The 18405-nt window shown below is 42.9% G+C and overlaps 1 long non-coding RNA gene across 1 annotated transcript; it reads right to left on the bottom strand.

Annotated features, from left to right (window-relative positions):
- Positions 1–488: 488 nt before the first annotated feature.
- On the bottom strand, positions 489–17986 carry LOC147433957 (uncharacterized). The gene is made up of 4 exons (XR_015185231.1): positions 17312–17986; positions 17076–17204; positions 3364–3529; positions 489–3247 (listed from the first exon to the last, which is right to left on the bottom strand). It is a non-coding gene; the product is annotated as an uncharacterized LOC147433957 (long non-coding RNA).
- Positions 17987–18405: the final 419 nt, after the last annotated feature.

The following is an 18405-nucleotide window of genomic DNA, read 5'->3' as shown; positions in this document are numbered from 1 at the left end:
AACATGAAGGTGATTTTTTGTGTTCTTGCTCATCATGAATGAAAGCTAAAATATCGTTAAAGAAAACAATAACCAAATCTTGATAATCTAGGAAAATTTTATTTATCATCCTGGTAAATGTGGCAGGTGCATTGGTGAGGCCAAAAGGTAACACAATAAATTCATAGCGTCTAGACATATGTGTATAAAAAGAAATTTTGAAAATGTCATTGGGATATTTGTTGGTAATTTGACTTCAAGTCAATTTTGTTGAAAATTTTAGCACCTCGTAGTTGATGGAGAAGGTCATCTACACGAGGAATGGGAGGTCGATTTTTGACAATGACCTTGTTCAATGCTATATAATCTATGCACATGCAAAATGTTTTGTTTTTCTTTTGGAGAAAAAGTTTTGGGGCACCAAAGGGAGATGAAGAAGATGTGGGATAATCCCCATGCCACATGGAAACTTCCTCCCAACTTCCTCAAGCCCAACCAATTTCCAGCTTCTCCCCAAAGCAAGAGGACCTCTCGGACAACTTTCCTTGAGGCATAACTTGTTGCTCCGATCACCGAATGACGCACTGTAACACACGGCTCGAAGCCCATCACCTCAGCTATCTCCAAAAATATAAAACTTCAGCATTTCTAATCTTAGACTCTTAAGTTGGCCTAGTTTCCCTCGTCGCATGCACCCACAATCACCTTCTAAGTTGAGACCGCCCGCTTCAGATGCTCATAACTGATGATGTACAAGTCCGATTCACAAGCTATAAAGCACGATTGAAAATACTTATTGAAAACCATGTTTTGGAGTCTTGAAAAACCCAAAACATCAGCATTAAATCTTGGAAAAATCACACCTTTGTACATGAATTTTCACATGGTCACTTCCAAGACTTGCAGGGCTATGTATATGTATATACATGAGGCTAGTGGGCAAGCTTCCTGACATAGCTTAGTGACTTTATGCTCATTCAAAAAATGCATGATATAGCATGCGTGCTTGATCATTCATAACAAGAAAAGGTTCCTAGGGTGAGCAACTGCTTCATCTCATCCCCAGAAACCTCATCCACATCCTCAAATGTTTCCACATTGTCTTCCTCTATTGATAGCATCTCATATGTCACAATTGTCATCAAACACGCCAGATACTTCTTCAATCTATAACCGTTAACACGATATTTATGTTGTGCACCACTCAAATCTGCTAATTGATATGTGCCATTATCAAATTTATTCACGATAGTAAAGGGACCTTCCCATTTGATTTGAAACTTCTTTTGAAAGGTATTGTCCAACTTACTATTGTATTGCAACATCAGATCACCCTTTTTAATTCCCTTCTCCTGTGCGCATTCATTATCCTTTAACTGAGCCTTCTTTGTCACTTCTTCATAGTATCTCAAAGCTAAAACTCTGTCCAATTGTAAACATTGTAAATCCAACAACCTTTTCTGCCAAGCATTTGTTTGCTCTTCATCTCCCAATGACAACAATTTGAGTGCATGAATCTCCACTTCAATTGGAAATAAAGCTTCCTTGCCATAAACCAAGTGATAAGGAGAAAATATTGCACAAAGTAACTCTCAATCCCAAGTCTTCCCATATGTATGGGTCATCTTTGTCAAGATCTTTACCACCTCTCCATTGAACCTCTCATTGAGACCATTGAATTGTGGATAATAAGGAGAACTATAACTGTGTTGTATATTGAGCTTCTCGCATAAGAAATCGAATAGTTCTCCTCTTAATCTTGGTCCTCTATCAGAAAGTAGTTCTAGAGGCACACAAAATTTGTAGCATATATGCTCACAAACAAACTTTCCCATCTCTTTACTGGTAAGCTGTTTGACCACCTTAGCTTCTGCCCATCGTGATAAGTAATCCACTACTGTCAGAATGTAAGCATTTCTTTTGCTAGTCATAGGTAAGGGTCCAATAGCATCAAGACCCCATTTTTCAAACACATCAAAAGCTAGAATTGTATGTCGCAATTCGGGCTTCAAAATTCTCTTTCCCATCTTCTCGCAAGGTAAACATGACTTGCACCAATGATTAACATCCCGCTGAATGCTTGGCCATACATAGCCTTCTTGCAAAATTTTATGCAACATGATCTTCATAGCAAATGGCCTCCACAGGATCCCTCATGATTTTCTTCAAGGATCTTGTAGATTTCCTCTTTCCAGGGCACATGACACAAAACCAAATCACTTCCTTTCATGTACAACACATCATCAAGCATTTTGTATTTCTTGGCTTTTCTTATAAACACATATTTTTTTCGAAGATGGTAAACCTTCAGATAGAACATCCGTCAATAGAAAATCTATCTCCTTTGATAACACCTCCCTTCCATGATATAAAGGGGCATTTTCCTTTAACACAACCACACAAGTGATCATTTCTTGGGTAGCATCATGAGCTTCTTCATTCTGAGACCTCTCAATATGCTGCAAACTCCATGCTTCAAACTTTTTGAGAAACGACTTCACCTTGAAGCACAAATTCTTCAGTTTAGGATTCTTATTCTTCCATACTTCCAATACTTGCTTCACAACCAACAAGGCATCTCCTTTGATCTGTAGCCATCTAATCCCCAACTGCAAATAGATGTGCAAACCACCTTCAAGAGCCATATATTGTGCTTCATTGTTGCTACTTGCATCAAGTTTTAGCCCTTGCTTCCTTACTGCAAGTTTTCCTTAAGCATCATAAATGAAATTGCCTCCCGAAGCAGCATCATGACTTCTTCGATAAGAGCCATCAAAATAAAATAGTGAAGCATTAAATATGGCCAGAGTCTCGACTTTCTTCTTTCGCACCACCTCTTCTTTAACCAAAAGAGGAGTGTCTTTATAAGTGAGTAAATCTGCCATGGTAGCCCGAGTACTCTTCCACCAAAAAGGTGAACTGAAACTCCTGAAGTTCAATAACCCATCTCATCACTGTTTTTGATATATTTGAATTATTGAACAAGAAATGAATAAATGGTGAGAAAGTTAAATGACTTTTGCAACAAGTAGTGTCTGAATCGTCTGCAAGCATAAACCATACTGGTCATCACCAATTCAATTTCAAAGAAAACTCATGAGGAGTCTTCACTCTGCTAGCATAATGAATAGGCTACATATACTCAGATTCCTTCCACTTTTGCAACAACATGGTCCCAATGGCATCTCCCACTGATGGGTTAACATAAAACTCCTTTTCCCAGTCAGGAGCTTGCATGATGGGTAGTGTACTCAAAACTTCTTTGAATCTGTCAAAAACATCACCACAATCACGAGACTACTCCAAGGGATCATTCTTAACTGTTTGCTGCAATGGATACAATAGATGTGATGCCAAAGGTATGAAACGAGACAGATGTTTAACCTTTTGTATGAAAGTGGCTAACTGTCTCGTATCTTTTGAAGATGACAGCAACAACAAAGCCTCCACTTCCTATGGATCCACTTCATTCCCATTTTCCAAAATCACATGTCCAAGAAGCTTTACCGTTGGCTGCACCAAATGACATTTTTTAGGGTTCAACTGACCCCTGCATTCATCATACCTTGCAAAAGTCATTTCAAGATTTTGAACATGCTCTTTCCTTCAATTGTATACACAAAAATCATCTATGAATCCTTTGACAACTTCACAAGGAACGGGGTAAGGACCCAATCCACTTTTCTTTCAAAAGCTCCAGGCTCATTTGTCAACCCAAAAGGAAGGCAGCACAAGCAAAAACAACCCCATGGCATAATAAAAGTAGTCTTTTTCTAGTCTTCAAGAGCAAGGATAAGCTGAAAATATTGTGAATAACCATCATAGACACTATATATTTCAAAACCAGTCACTGCATCTAAAAGTTGATCAATGAAAGGCAAAGGATAAGGATCTTTCTTGGTCACTGCATTTAATGGCTTGTAATCAACACAAAATCTCCAACTCCCATCTTTCATTAGGAAAAATATGGACTTTCCTTGGGCCTTTTTGATTAGTGAAGGCTTAAGGGAGAACCAATGAGAAGGCTCTTGGGATATCACCTAGAGGGGGAGGAATGGTAGGGGTGCAGTCTAATTGTCTCCCTCTTCAATGCTTGGTTCTTAGAGAGAGGTGGGAGGTAGGCTAGGGGGGGGGGGGGGGGGGGGGGGGTAAATAGGAGGAGAGAGGTGTCATAAAAGAGGGAGGGACCCCCAAAAAAAAAACGCGCATGCTTAAAAACCCTAAAAATTGAAATTTTTTAAAAAGTTCCAAAGTTGACCCATTTGCCTCCAAAACTACCCCAAAACATAAACTAACTTAAAAAAGTCAAATTTTCCCCCCAAAATCCACTTTTCTCTCTCTCCCTCATTACTTTTCTCTCCCACACTCTCCCTCTTCTCCCTCCTCCCATTCTCTCTCTACAGTCAAGGCAGCCATAGCTAAAAGCTTTCCACCACTCTCTTCCTCTCTCTCCATAGCTCCCCCTTCTCTCACACCTCCATCAACCCTCTACAGTCCCACACTCCATAGCCCACAGCTCCACTATCCTCTCTACCTCTCACTCCTCCCCTCTTTCTCTATCTCCACTGTCAAAGCCACCATAGCCACCATAGGCAGCTCACCTCACCCTCCCCTCAGTACTCAACTCTTTCAAATCCCTTCCTAAGCCCAACTTCCCAAGCATGTCCACGCATAGACGGCCCAAACCAGAGATAGAGGAGATTGTGTTGCACAACACAAAAGACTCAGAGGGGGTATGGATCCCACAAGTATTCAAGAAGGGTGCATGGATCTACATGCAACCGTCACGTGCTGGACCTCATCGCGTACGGTGTCGAGGCTTATTGGAACGTCATTGGAAGGGCCGGCTATTGGCATTCAAAGAAACAAAGTCCGGAATGGTGGCCATCGTGCAACACGTCTACAGTGCAGCTGAGCTCGACCTCAAGAGAGCTTCAACTCAATTTGAACCTCATTGTAAGTTTTCATGGTTTAGCTATCCCATGCATATGTCATGTTTACGTTTATGTGATCATTATGTTTAACTAAGGGCATTTGTAAAGATGTTTTTCCATCCAGCTTAGTTGAGGAGCAGCTGCTTGAGTGCCTCTAAGGCACGTTCATGGTTGTGCATGCTCACATTGGGGAGCTTATGTTTCCTAATGTTTCATCGAAAAAACTTACTGAGCAGTGAATATTCATGTACTCCCACAAGTACGTGGTGCCGAAGTCAAGCCAAAGCTATGGTAGGTTAGAAGCCGTGGAGACACCCTCATTGCAGAGTGCAGAATGGCCAACTCCAGACCATTGGGCTTTGCTTTCTTTCAAGTGCAAGGTGCTGCAAGATTTCCAAGGGTCCCTAAAGTTTGGTAAGGCAACCAGATCGGTGGGTCTCAATTGGCATTGTCCCATTCATTTGTTTGTGCATGCATTCCGCTCTCTGGCGATTGTAGAAACACCAACAATGTTTGTTTGCAAAGAAGTTGACATAGATGCAATGGACACCATTCTAGGTGTCAATTGGGGCTATGTTGACGGTTTTCATGATGGTGACCGTTATAAGTGCAATGTGTCCCCCACACAACTTTGCCTTCTGTATTTGAAAGCAAGGTGCACCTTGTATGCACTGTTTAGTTATGAGAGGTGGATGCACAAACGTGGCAAATGGATACCCTTGCAGCTGACAGCCGAAGAGATTCAATCCTTTGAAATTCGTGTCCACATGCCCAATAACGAGGTGGAGGTGGTTGCAGTGAATCCGCATTGGACTCTTGCCAATCTTCGGGAACACTTTGTCATAATGGGATTCGAGGATGTCGGTAATGCAAGTTTCAAACTAGAACAACGCAAGGTCTGCTTTGTGCTTGCTTAGCGACCTTTTCTTATTTTTTGTGGGTTTTTGTATTTTGATTGGCCATTTTTGGTTGTATAGATTGGAAGGCGGATGGAGGCCACTATGCTTGTTTACAAAGATTGGGCTACAGACGAAATCATCTTGTCTAAGTGAATTGGCTTGTAACTTTAATCGTTTATATAATGGATATTTTATTAAAGATTTTAAAAAGTTTTAAGGTGTTGTACTTGATTTTGTACTTGAGTTTTAAGGTGGTGTTAAATGCATATTTTTTATTTTTTCGAGATGGAATATGTCTATATAAGGAGGACCACCTCCTCATTTCACCATTTTCATCCCAGCATTGCAGAGAGACCTAGCATACCCAATCATGCAAAGAGAAGAAATGGATGCTACTAGTGCTTTAGATGCATTCCTTACTGAGGTTGGGCATGCAAATCGCCCTGAGCTTCAAGCATTTTTCACAACCCAACCCGATTTGGAAACCACCTTGACCCTCCACTCTCAATCTCTTGAGCACATTACTTCATACATTTCCCGTGCATGGGGAGATTCATTGTTGAGTTACCAAACCGGCCAGGGCAATGGGTCCCTAAAGGCCTTCTCCACCACATCTACCAAGGGGATAGGCCATTTCATCAGCGGCTTGCACGCTTTGCCACCATAGCACAACCTGCCGTACAATATGTTCGGCTTGAAGCTGTGGATGTGCGAGCAATGCGTAAGGGAAGGATCAGAAACACTTTTTCCTCTGTTCAGGCCATAATGATCTTCCTCCTTCACGAGTGCCCAGCAGGCCCTGACGTAGTGCTACCTCACTTGTAGATCGGCGGGGTATTGGCTGATGTGAAGGACCCCAAGCCCGCGGCCATTGACTCATCCGCAGAGGAGAGGACGCTTGCCTTGACCTACCCTGTAGGGATTCAAGGCCTCTTGGAGGCCTCTCCATCAGTCGGTTCATCCTCCGAACCACCAGAAGGAACCACCACTCGGGATGCCATCCCTGAGGTAGAGATTACCCGCTTCTCCTCCATTGTGGTGGGTGGGGAGGAGTTTGTGTTTATGCACGATCTGGAGAAATCCTTTGAGCTTCGCATGGATGAGTGTTTCCCCATCCTCGATGCCCATGGCAAGTTTGATCTTGATACCACCACCTCCCATGACGATGATCTCCTACTGCTCATGGGGAATACTTTGGCGGACACAATGGCGATCGCACAAGCCGAGGTGGCAGCGGCCGAGCAGGCCAAGGTCTCTGAGGAGGAGTTTGTGGCCGTGCAAGCCATGTGTTTGGCTAAACGCGCAAGAGTGGATTCACCACCACCTGCTGCAACACCTGTTTTGCTTGATCCAAAGGGAAAGTCAAGCGTGGATCTTTACTTGCACCCGGATGCCGATGAGGAGGATCGTAGACAAGAGGTATAGATGCTCACTTACATTTGATTGTTACAAATGATTTTGTTAATGTTATATGATAATTCTGTGCCATATCTCAGAAAACCTATGTTCTGCAGGATGTTCTAGAGGTTGACGCCTGGGCGCAACGGTCAGGGGGGAGGAGGACGCCGTTCGGACCTCAAGCGTCACTTGCTCACTACCTCGGCACACTTCCCACTGGTGTCGTGGTGTTTGTCCATGTCGACTACTCTCCCAATGGTCGCTACAACATTTTTGCTCTCCGTTCACTCTCCAAGGCGTTGTGTTTAACAACACTTGCCCAAACGGCCAACCTTGTAGTGCTTGTAAAGAAAGATTTTGCAATATCCACTTTCGGTGTAAACTTTCACGGGCGCCTTATTGCCCATGTCGGCATGAACCAAGCTGTAGGGGTTAATGACACCCAAGAAATCACAACCACTTTACTTAACAGGGAGCCACCCCAAAAGGCCAAGCGCCAGAAAATTGTAATTAGAAAGATCCTAAAGCAAAAGCCGAATATCATGTAAAGCATTGATTTCTTTAATGAAACTACTTTTTGCTGTCTATGACTCTCTTTCTTGCAAGGTTTTGAATTTCTTATATGTTGGGCTTCCATTGTGTATGAGAAGCGCCATAATTTCTCCTATGACTACTAAAGGGTCTGGCAGGCATTAAAATTTAAAAAATGCATACTTTGTTATATCTAGGCTTCCAAAGTTATGTATGTGCCTAGTAAAGGGCTTGGAAGTCCCTAAAATATGCTGCCACAAGGGCGCGCATTGGGGCTTTCCATCAGCTGATGAACTGTGCAAATGCGCGCCCTTGTGGCAGATGAAATTGGACACATCTAAGAGCATACCCAGGTACAAAACAGAGTGACAAGACATTAATACCCAGTTGCAAAAGAGAAAGAAATGGATACCCAGGTAACCTTAATCCCATCTTGCCCCAGATACCTAAAGTTGTATCAACAAACCACAAGAGAAAACTGTGGCAATATCTAAGCCCTTTTTGGAGTATAGGAGCATACCCAGTTACAAAACAGAGTGACCAGGTAACCTTAAGCCCATCTTGCCCTAGATACCTAAAGTTGTATTAACAAACCACAAGAGTAAACTTTGTGGCAATATCTAAGCCCTTTTTGGAGTATAGGACTGACATGGACTAAGGGGGGATGATTGCCAGCAGCATCTATGCTAATTGAAGCATTGAAGCAAACAAAACATACTTATTGCTTGTCAAAATTGTCTGGAAACCACTGGAAAGTGTCTGGAAAGCACTAGGAAAGGCTGCCACAAGGGCGCGCATTGTGTCCATCCATAGGCCTCTGGAAGCCCCAAATGCGCGCCCTTGTGGCAGCCAATTTGGGGGCATTCCAAGCCATTTTCAACACTTTGTAGATGTTTTTGCCATGCAATAGTGAGTCACATAGCATGGATACATCAGGAAGTGCATGCCCCACTTAGCCAAGGTGCTAAACGTAGGCAATTTTTCACAATAACAAGCTAATGGCTACATACATACAATAGAAGGTAGACAAAACTTGAATCAATGCTACATTGCATGGTACAGAATTAAAACAATACAATGCGCAGTGGGGTATACAATAAAAGACGCTTATATTCAAATTCTTCCCAATACAATGCACAGAGTGGGATATACAATCAAAAGACGCTTGTATTCAAATTCTTCCCAATCTTGGAGTTCTGTAAATACAAAAAGGTTGATGCCTAATTACAAGCTACTCCTCATGGCGCAAACGGCGAGCAAGCTGCATATCCTTGGGCATAATGGTTACACGCTTTGCATGGATGGAACAGAGGTTAGAATCCTCGAATATGCCAGTTAAATATTGCTCTGCTGCCTCTTGGATTGCCTCTATGGCCACGGCGCCCATCCGAAACTGAGTGTTGTACAATTGCAAAACCTCCCTGCATAGCCTTGCAAAAGGGGCCCTCCAAATCAAGAGCTCGGTGCTCTTTTGATAGTGTCGAATCTCCGCAAAAGCACAGTTGCGCTTTCGTACCTTTTGAGGTCGACGTGGAGGTGCATTTTTGGCACGAGTCGGGGCAGCTTGCTTCCTCTTCTTGTAGACAATGCTCTTTCTCTTTTTTTTCTGCACATGCACTTCCAACACCTCATAATTTGATTCCACCCACTCTCCATCTGATTCGTGCTCTTCACTATTGACCGGATGTGATGGTGTAGGTCCACTCCCTTTAGGAAGTGTCTTGCCCCCAATAGACATGTGAGCCTGATAAGTTTGTATTTGGACGCCAACCCATGGGGCATCTTCATCCGTTTGCGTCTCTTCGGAGCCTTCTGATGGTTGCTTTTGGCTGTTTTTTTCTTTGCCCTGGTCGCTCTCATCCTCCCTGTTGCCATCAGAATCGTTGGAGTCCGATGAATAGACAACAAGGCGATGCTTCCGTCTCTCTTTTGCTGCTATAGAGGACTGGCCATGCTGATTTGAAGCTCCAGCTTCTTCTGTGTGGACTTCACCTTGAGCTTGTGAAGTTCTAGCTTCTGTTGCTGTACCTTTGAGTCGTTGGCCATCCGGCCCCTCTGGATATGCAATCCTAGCCGTTTGTTTTGTTTTTGCCATGGTAGCACCTAGTAGGGAAAATGACAAAATGAGCCCCTTCAACCTTTAAATAGGTTTTTTTGAGATTTGGGCCCTTTCACACTATGCGGCCAATTGAGTGAAACTCAAATAAAGCAATTGAATTTAACAACTAAACCTGGATCATGCGGACGGCTGACGCGACGCCCAAACGCTGCCTTTTCGATATTTAGTTGCACGCCAAGATTCATGGCCCAGGGACGCTCGCGAGCGTTTCCACTTCTCGGATGCTGCAGTACGGGAAGCGTTGTGTAACTGCTTTGCTAACATCGATTCTCTTGCTTTCTCAATAGTACGAGTTCTCCCAAAGGTGTGCCTAAAAAACCAGTTAAACATCTCTTGGAGGTAGTTGGAGTGTGAACTACCACCACCATGCCGAGTATTCTTGAAGTAGACTTCTTTTGCTCGATAGTGGGACTTCTCCATGCCTTGTGTACTCCATATATCAAGCGAACCATAGCGGTCCATGAAGTATGCACCATGCGCATAGAGAATGTGCTAAAACAACCAAAAAGGAGATAAGCGAATAGAAAAGTTGCATTTTCAAACATTGCATATGTATTAAGTCCGTTAAAACAAACCATGTAGTGTGTAATCTTGCTTTCAGACCATCCGTCCTTAGCGGCCTTTGTGAATTCATAAAGCACCTTCTTGAACTCCTCTCGCTGCTCAACGGTGGTGCTTGAAAGATTCATCAATTGCACAACCTTTTGAAAGGATGACCATACTAGCTTGCGTTGGTTAGCAACCTCCACATTGGGATCTTTGTCCGTCGTGCATGAACACAAATCTTTCCACAACTCCCACCGCTTCTCACTTGCTAGATCGACACTTGCCTTGGATACCTGCATTGGAGACTTTGACATCTTCTTGAAAAATCGACGTGCCTTGGCTCCATTCATGGAAACCTTCTGTGCCACCTCATATGTCTTCTCCCTACAAGTCTCTGCTGCAATGTTCACCCTTGATCGGTGACATCCAATCTCATTAAGGAGCGTCTCCACCCCCTGCAAGGAGTCTTTTGACCGTTGAAGGGGCTTCATTGTGAAAGCATAATCAATGTGATGCTTTAGGATCCTATCAAATATTCGCATAAACGCATGCAATGTACAAAAATGAACATTGTTGAGGGAGAAGGGAATTATGGGGTTCCACCCAGGATCTTTGCTATCCCTATTGGGCACCTGCAGCATATCACATGAAAGAACCGAAGTTTGCCACTCCCTATTTATATGGTCATCATTATCTTTGTCCTGACCTTCCACTTGAGTTGCTCGACTTGTCTTGTGCCCTTTCGTACAGAATGGACAGGGAAGTAAAGAATTTGCACCTTGTTTGCATCCAAGCATGCACTTTATGGTCTTTAGATCACCACCTAAATGCCATTCAACATCAAACTCCCCACGTCCTGGAACCATGAGCTTCTCACCGTTTATTTGAGCTTTAATGACCTCTGTGACCCATGGGATTCTACTGAAAATCCATGCAAGGACTTCATGTGTCTCTTTCGGAACTTCAATTGCATCAAGCCACCATATATCCTTCTCTGATTGCACACTAAAAGAGGGCTTTGTCGCTTCACTCGAACTGCAAGATTGCTTGGCATAAGCTAGGGCTTCATTCATAAGCGTGATGCTCATTCTCTCCAACTTTCTCCCTTTAACAATTACACACTCATCCAACTTCAGCACGAACACAAGCTTGCCTTCAAGAACTGCCAACAACATAAAGCCTCAGAATGCTTGTTATGACACATCATAGAGCATGTATGCAACTCTAAACTAACCTGCTACGGAGAGGCTGAAGAGGCATCGTGTCTTCAATATACAAGTAGTCCCCTAATTGGTGAACAACATCTTCATTTGACACCTTCTTGGCAATCTACACTCTGTGAGGAAGTGGGAATAGGTTTTCCGTGACTCCTCGACTTCTTAATGCAACCTTTAACACTTGATGTATTGCTTGATAGCCCTTGGTACTAACCCCAACAAAATCACAAATATCCTGAACATCTAGATCAGTGACAATATTAGAAAAATCACTAAGAACTCTCTTAGTGATTGCGTCTTTCAAGTGTTTTGCCTCTGGAGCATCAAGCATCCCAATAAAATCCTCTTTGTTGAAACAAGAACGAAGTAAAGTAGCCCTAGCTTCCGCATTCTCTCCGCCGCACGTTTCTTGGACTAAGTTCCTATTGCCCAAAACAACAATGATGAGCCGTATTAGACTTAAACAACATGAGGGACAAAACATGTTACCTCATAGCTGTCACCCTTCGTTTTCTTACACCTCCACGTGGTGCGAGAGTCTGAATTTCGGACAACTCTCGTTTCCTCACCCTACCTCCCATGCAGTACTCTTCATGTGTGAAAGAGTATCCTCAAGCTTTTTAATTACATTTTCCTTGGTTGTGATGGTGCTCTTTGCCTCCGCAAGCGCACTAGTAGCTGTTTGCATCTGATCTTGAAGATTGTGGAAACTCCCATTAAGCAACTGCCAATGACGCAAGTAGATCTCGGATCGCGCAATCTCGTGTTTGTTGAGTCTCTTGCAGTAGCCCAACAAACCTTGCTCTCCATTTCCAACGTATTGCAACAGTGATGGAATGTTTGTAAAAGACATATGAACATTGAGAAAAGGATCCTTTGGATACAAGCATCCGTCTATCCAGAGATCCACATTCTTCTCCCCTTGAGCGCGGCGTTCATTGGCTGAAGGTAATGTACCCAAGCATGTTTTCTTTGTCGGAACATACTCTTGAGGTAGGCGTAGGAAAAGCCCTGGAGACCTACCACGTGAAGAGCTTGCTGGGACATTGGTCACGTCATCAAGAGGCATTGTAGGATGGAGAGATGGAGCTTGAAGGATGGAGAGATGGAGCTTGAAGGATGGAGAGATGGGTGTGTAGGTGCAGCAGCAGGTGCAGGTGCAAGGGAGATGGGTGTAGGAGAGGAGCTTAGATTAGGAGGGAAAGTTTTCAATTTTGGGGGGAATTTCCTAAAAGTTTGGAGGGAGTCAAAAAATGTTGAATTTTGAGTAATTTAACTTAAAAATCTTTTTTTTATTATGTGTATATGTTGGGGGTACTTTTTAGGGGGGAATAGAGTTTTTTTGAAAGTTTTTGAAAAAAGTCATTTTTTTGACCTCTTTGACCCACGGATTTGCTTAGGTGGCATGGGAGAGTTAAGAGGCCACTTACAAGTTGGCCAAAAAGTTAGAGAGAGAAGAACCCCTACCCCCCTACTTTTCAAATGGTTTACCCCCCCCTTCCCTACTTTTTAAATGGTTACCCCCCCCCCCCCCCCCCCCCCTTCCTCCTACCTTTTTAGGGGTCAAAGGTGGAGGAGACCCTACCAAAATAGCCCCATTCAAAGCCTTTGTCCCCCTTAATCTTGGCAGGCTTCCTTTAAACTAGGGATTCTTACAAGGCCCATGGAGAGTCCATTTTTTTCCTAATGTCTTTGGAGTGACCACTACAGGGCTTACCCATTTATCATTATCCACTGGCACAATGAAGCCTGCATCCAAAAGCTTATCCACTTCTTCCTTTAAAGAATTCATTTGTTCCTTACCCATCCTTCTTAATTTTTGTTGTATTGGTTTTCACCCTTCCTGCCATACACACAGATTGTTCCCTTGCCCCAATCCTGCACAGCACCAGCAGCTCTCAACCAAGGTCATCCCAAAATGAGAGGAAAAGCTCCCAGGTCAGCTGGCATAACATGAAAGTTTACTATAACCTTCACATTAAAGACTTCAACTTCCAAATTCTTAATCATCCCCAAACACTTCACTTTGGCATGGTTTGCTAGTTGAATCCAAAACCCAGAGCTTCCGCATGTAATGAGAACTAGTGTCTCGACACATGACTGTGTGATCACACAAACTTGAGTACCTCCATCAATGTAGGCCTCTCCCATGCCCACACCTTTGTGTCAAGTGTTCACCACAGGACAAATGTCGGGTAACTCTCCCACAACCAACACTCTGACTTGTCCATGCTTCGGCTATTTCATTGGATTGACTAATGACTTCCACTGCCTCTTAAGTTTGGGCACCATATTCATCAACTGTCTAAAAGTACAATCTACTTTCCTCCCAATCAGATCATCCTTTAAACTGTAAGCTGTTTGGCCTTCTCCCAACGATAAATCTGCCACTTCAAATTGTTTGCGATGTCTTCTTTTTATCTTGGCTTTCGCATCTTCACCCTCTTTCTCCTTCCCTTTCTTTTTGCTAGTACCAGGTGCATCATAGACTTTCCTCTCTCTTTTGCCCATGGGCAGCATATCTACTTCTTTCTTTTCAACCCAAACAATACCTACATGACCACCACAGGTTGAGGCCTGATTTTCTTGTTTGGTACCTTGATCTCCCCGTATATTCAATGCATAATCATTAGCCCTATTAGGAATCTGCTGGGGGAATGGAAACATATCACCTCCCATCCTTGTTGGCTTTGAACAATAAGTGCTGATGTGACCAAGTTCACCACAATTATAACAGGTAGGGATGAACCTCCTTTGTAGCTCAAAACCGCCTTGTCCATGACCCACATTAGCATTAGTCTGAGCTTCACATGCCTGAGCCATCCCTCTACCACAACCGCGACCATGACCACCTCCACCTCCAAAAACACTAAGTCGCAATTCCTGCATCATGGTAATCATGTCTTGCATATTCCACTGTAATTGTTCAGCATTAGCAACCCTTTGAGCAGGTTGGCAGCCTCTGCTTGATTTTCTTCCTTTTGGCCACCATTACTTTGCACAGGGACCGCTTTCCCATACTCATTAAGTCTTTGAGCCTTCCACTCTTCCTCTCTAGTGATAGCGACTGCCTCCTCGAAGGTGGCGGACCTTTTCAACTCAACTTTGAACTTCAGACTGTCTTTTAAGTTTGCCACCACAAAATGGTCCTTCTTTAACATGGATGGAGGGATCTCATTTCCCAAATCTTGGGCCCATTTATCCCATAAACGGGTGAACTGCATGACAAAATCATCAACACTCTGATTACTCTTTTGAGTGTACCCCAGAATTTTATGCCAAACTTCATCAGGCACTTCAATGGATCTAAAATCATCAACACTCTGATTACTCTTTTGAGTGTACCCTAGAATTTTATGCCAAACTTCATCAGGCACTTCAATGGATCTATACTGTGCCAGGAAAGCTTGCTTCACACGATTGTAGTTCAAAACTACCCCTGGAGTTTGTGCCTGCATCAACTCTTCATGATTGTGTAACCAAACTTTTGTCTCATCCTGTAAACTATATTGCATCAGCCACAACAATATAGCTTGGTCTAGTATATTTTGTAGTAAGCAATTGACTTCCAATTTTTCAATAAAAGTCTGTGCATTCTCATAGGCAATCCATGAATTTGTCCGCCATGTTTGATTGCCATAAAGACACTTACATGTGACGTCGAAAGCTCAAGGGATGTCGATGGATTGCTCCAATACCTAATTCACCTCACACTAGGTAACCCGGTCCCCCAGTGCTTGGCTTCACAAAACCTCATGACCATCCAAAGGCTGCAATCCAATTATACGACCGCCTCAAGTGCTGTCCACAATTTTCACATGAATAGGCGGTTGTCCACAAGGACCCACATTCCTCTTACATTCTCTGCCTACAAAATAGACATATTTCATAGAAATTGGAGCATAGGAGCACTTGCTCCTCCTGGGGGGCACCAAAACAATGTTAGCATGCAAACGAGAAGGAAAAGGAGTGCCTCTATAGCCTTGCACGAGCCACATCATAGGAAGGAAGAACTATTGCACGGCCGAAAACACTTGTGGTAAACACTTGTAGAGATTTATGAAAAACCCTTCGAGCATGGAACACACTCAAAATTAGGAGAAACAACGGATATCATGACGAAGCTTGTCTTGTGGAGATGTCCATAGAGTATCCATAGACAAAAAACAGATGAATGATGAAAGAGTTATGGCTGCTCAAAGTCTGGGGTGCACTCTTCTTGCTAAAAAATTGAGCTCTCTGGAAGTTGTGCAGGTGCTGCAGCTATTAAAATGGGGGCTTTCTTATCTTTTATCCCCAAGATTTTTTTCTTTCTTCTTAGCTGACAATGTTCTCTCCTTGGGCATCTTTTTATTGGCTCCTCTTAGGCCTTTTTTTGGGCAAAAAAATGAGTTGTTGGTGACCCTTTGATCAAGGAATGGGGTGGGGGTGGACCAAAAATGAAGCCAGGGGCCTTGGCAGCTGACTATGGACTGAAAATTTTTTCATCTCCTTCCCCATGAGCCCACAATCCCCCATAGCCAAGCCTTGAGAGAGCTACTCTCACCTTTGATACACCTATAGTGGGCTCCCAAAGTGCCGTATGTACCCTCCACTTTCCCCTTTTCTCTTCTCATGTGGGATAGTCCCCATGCCGCATGGAAACTTCCTCCCAACTCCCTCAAGCCCAACCGATTTTCAGCTTCTCCCCCAAGCAAGAGGACGTCTCGGACAACTTCCCCGAGGCATAACTTGCTGCTTCGGTCACCAAATGACACACCGTAACACATGGCTTGAAACCCATCACCTCGGCTATCTCCACAAAAATAAAACTTCAGCATTTCTAATATTAGAGTCTCAAGTTGGCCTGGTTGCCCTCGTCGCATGCACTCACAATCACCTTCTAAGTTGAGACCACCTGCTTCGGATGCTCATAACTCATGATGTACAAGTCCGATTCACAAGCTATAAAGCAAGGCTGAAAATACTTATTAAAAACCATGTTTTCAAGTCTCAATCAACCCAAAACATCAACATTCAAGCTTGGAATAATCAAACCTTTGTACATGAATTTTTACATGGCTACTTCCAAGACTTGAATAGCTATGTACATGTATATGCATGAGGCTAGTGGGCAAGCTTTTTGGCATGACTTAGTGACTTTATGCTCATTCAAAAAATGCATGACAATGTGTGGAATACCTTCACTGCATGATGAGCACAGGATATAGCTTCATAAAGTCTAGTCGGGTTTATGGGAATTTAGCTTAGATCGGATACCATTGGGTAAGCCATCTTCATACTTACGTTGGAGGGAGTCAATTGGGACCTCTTTTACCATGCAAAGGACTAGAAGGCATTTCCAAAAATAGTTAGTCTAGCTGCAAGAAATATTATCTTCTTGCATCCAAGAAAACTTGTCCTAAGCACGACGAGCATCGAGAGTAAATTGAGGCAAAAGGGAATATTTTACCTGTTGTTGAAAGCTTTCCCAGGTTGATAGTTATTCTATCGTTTTTCAAAGTCTGCTCCGCCAGAGTGAAGCTTGACTAGGTAGATGGTTAGTTGCACACCTAATTTGTCCTTTTCAGTGAAGGATTTGCTATAAAAAAATAATCAAATTGTGTTAACCAAGATAGTAAAATTTTATCAATTTTGCGGCCATCGAACTTGAAAAATGTAAAGGATTTTTTAGTAATCTATCCATACTTATGGGATTGCTAAGAATCAAATGCGAACTTCAAAATTTTAAGGATTTGTTCATCTTCAAGGTCATCACGAGCTCTTTTGTGGTCGCTTTCTGCCAAGCATCGATATGTTTTGTTGAAGTCTTGCTAGTAAATCTACTTGATTCTCAAAAGTCAATGCCAAGAGGGGTGAATCTTCAACCCATTTGGAAAAGTTATGGGCAGTGGTGTCCATTGCAAGGGGGGATGCTGATAATTAAGTTTATCTATTGCAAATCACAGTTTGGAATACATGGCTTGTGGTGAATAAACTCGGTGATTCTCTTACCACACCTTTGGATGGAATAAAATAATTCGTAAACCCACTGCCAAGTGTTGTGGAGTTCTCTATGACAGAGGGGAAAATCTATGTCTTTGATGCAAAAACAATGTAGTGGCATTGGGCGCTACTGGTGTAGAGATTAGCAATCAGTTGTGGGTGATTGATTATGGCTTGGGCATAGTGAAGATCTCATACAATGGCAAGAGAAGGTACAAGAGCATTAAGATTGCTACTTATCCAAAGGAAGAATGCCCCTCCACAAAAAAAAAAAAAAAAAACTTAAATCCGCTCTCCCTTAGTGTGTGTGTGTGTGTGTGTGTGTGTGTGTGTGTGTGTGTGTGTGAGAGAGAGAGAGAGAGAGAGAGAGAGAGAGAGAGAGAGAGAGGTCCTTCGGAGCAATGGAGAAAGGTGGATATTTGAAAGATAGCTTTAAAAAAATATAATTTGATAAGAGTAATGTGTGTTTTCTTTTGGATAGTTTGTATGGTGATAGTTGGCTTGACAAAAGGTGGTAAAAGAAGAAAGAAAAAAAATAGAAAAAGAAATTTGATGAGTGGATGAGTGGAAACGTAAGGCTGTAGCGGATTTTTCTAAAAAAATTAAAAAAGCTTGACGATAAAAATAAACAAGCTTTGCATGAAGGAAAATGATGTCAATCTTTTTTGTGAGAAATTGTGGTGCACACATGTTGTGTGTGGCAAGAGGTGCATGAGCATGAGACCATGCAGTTGATGAGGTAGCTTTTTGGTGGTGGCAAAAAGAGAGTTGCATCTTGACGTCAAGTACAACTCTAT

This window comes from Adiantum capillus-veneris, chromosome 19 (assembly GCF_014529385.1).
Source record: "Adiantum capillus-veneris isolate H3 chromosome 19, ASM1452938v2, whole genome shotgun sequence".
Taxonomy (NCBI): Eukaryota; Viridiplantae; Streptophyta; class Polypodiopsida; order Polypodiales; family Pteridaceae; genus Adiantum; species Adiantum capillus-veneris.
The sequence above is the reverse complement of the archived record's forward strand: the minus strand, read 5'-3'. Positions and strand labels throughout refer to the sequence as shown.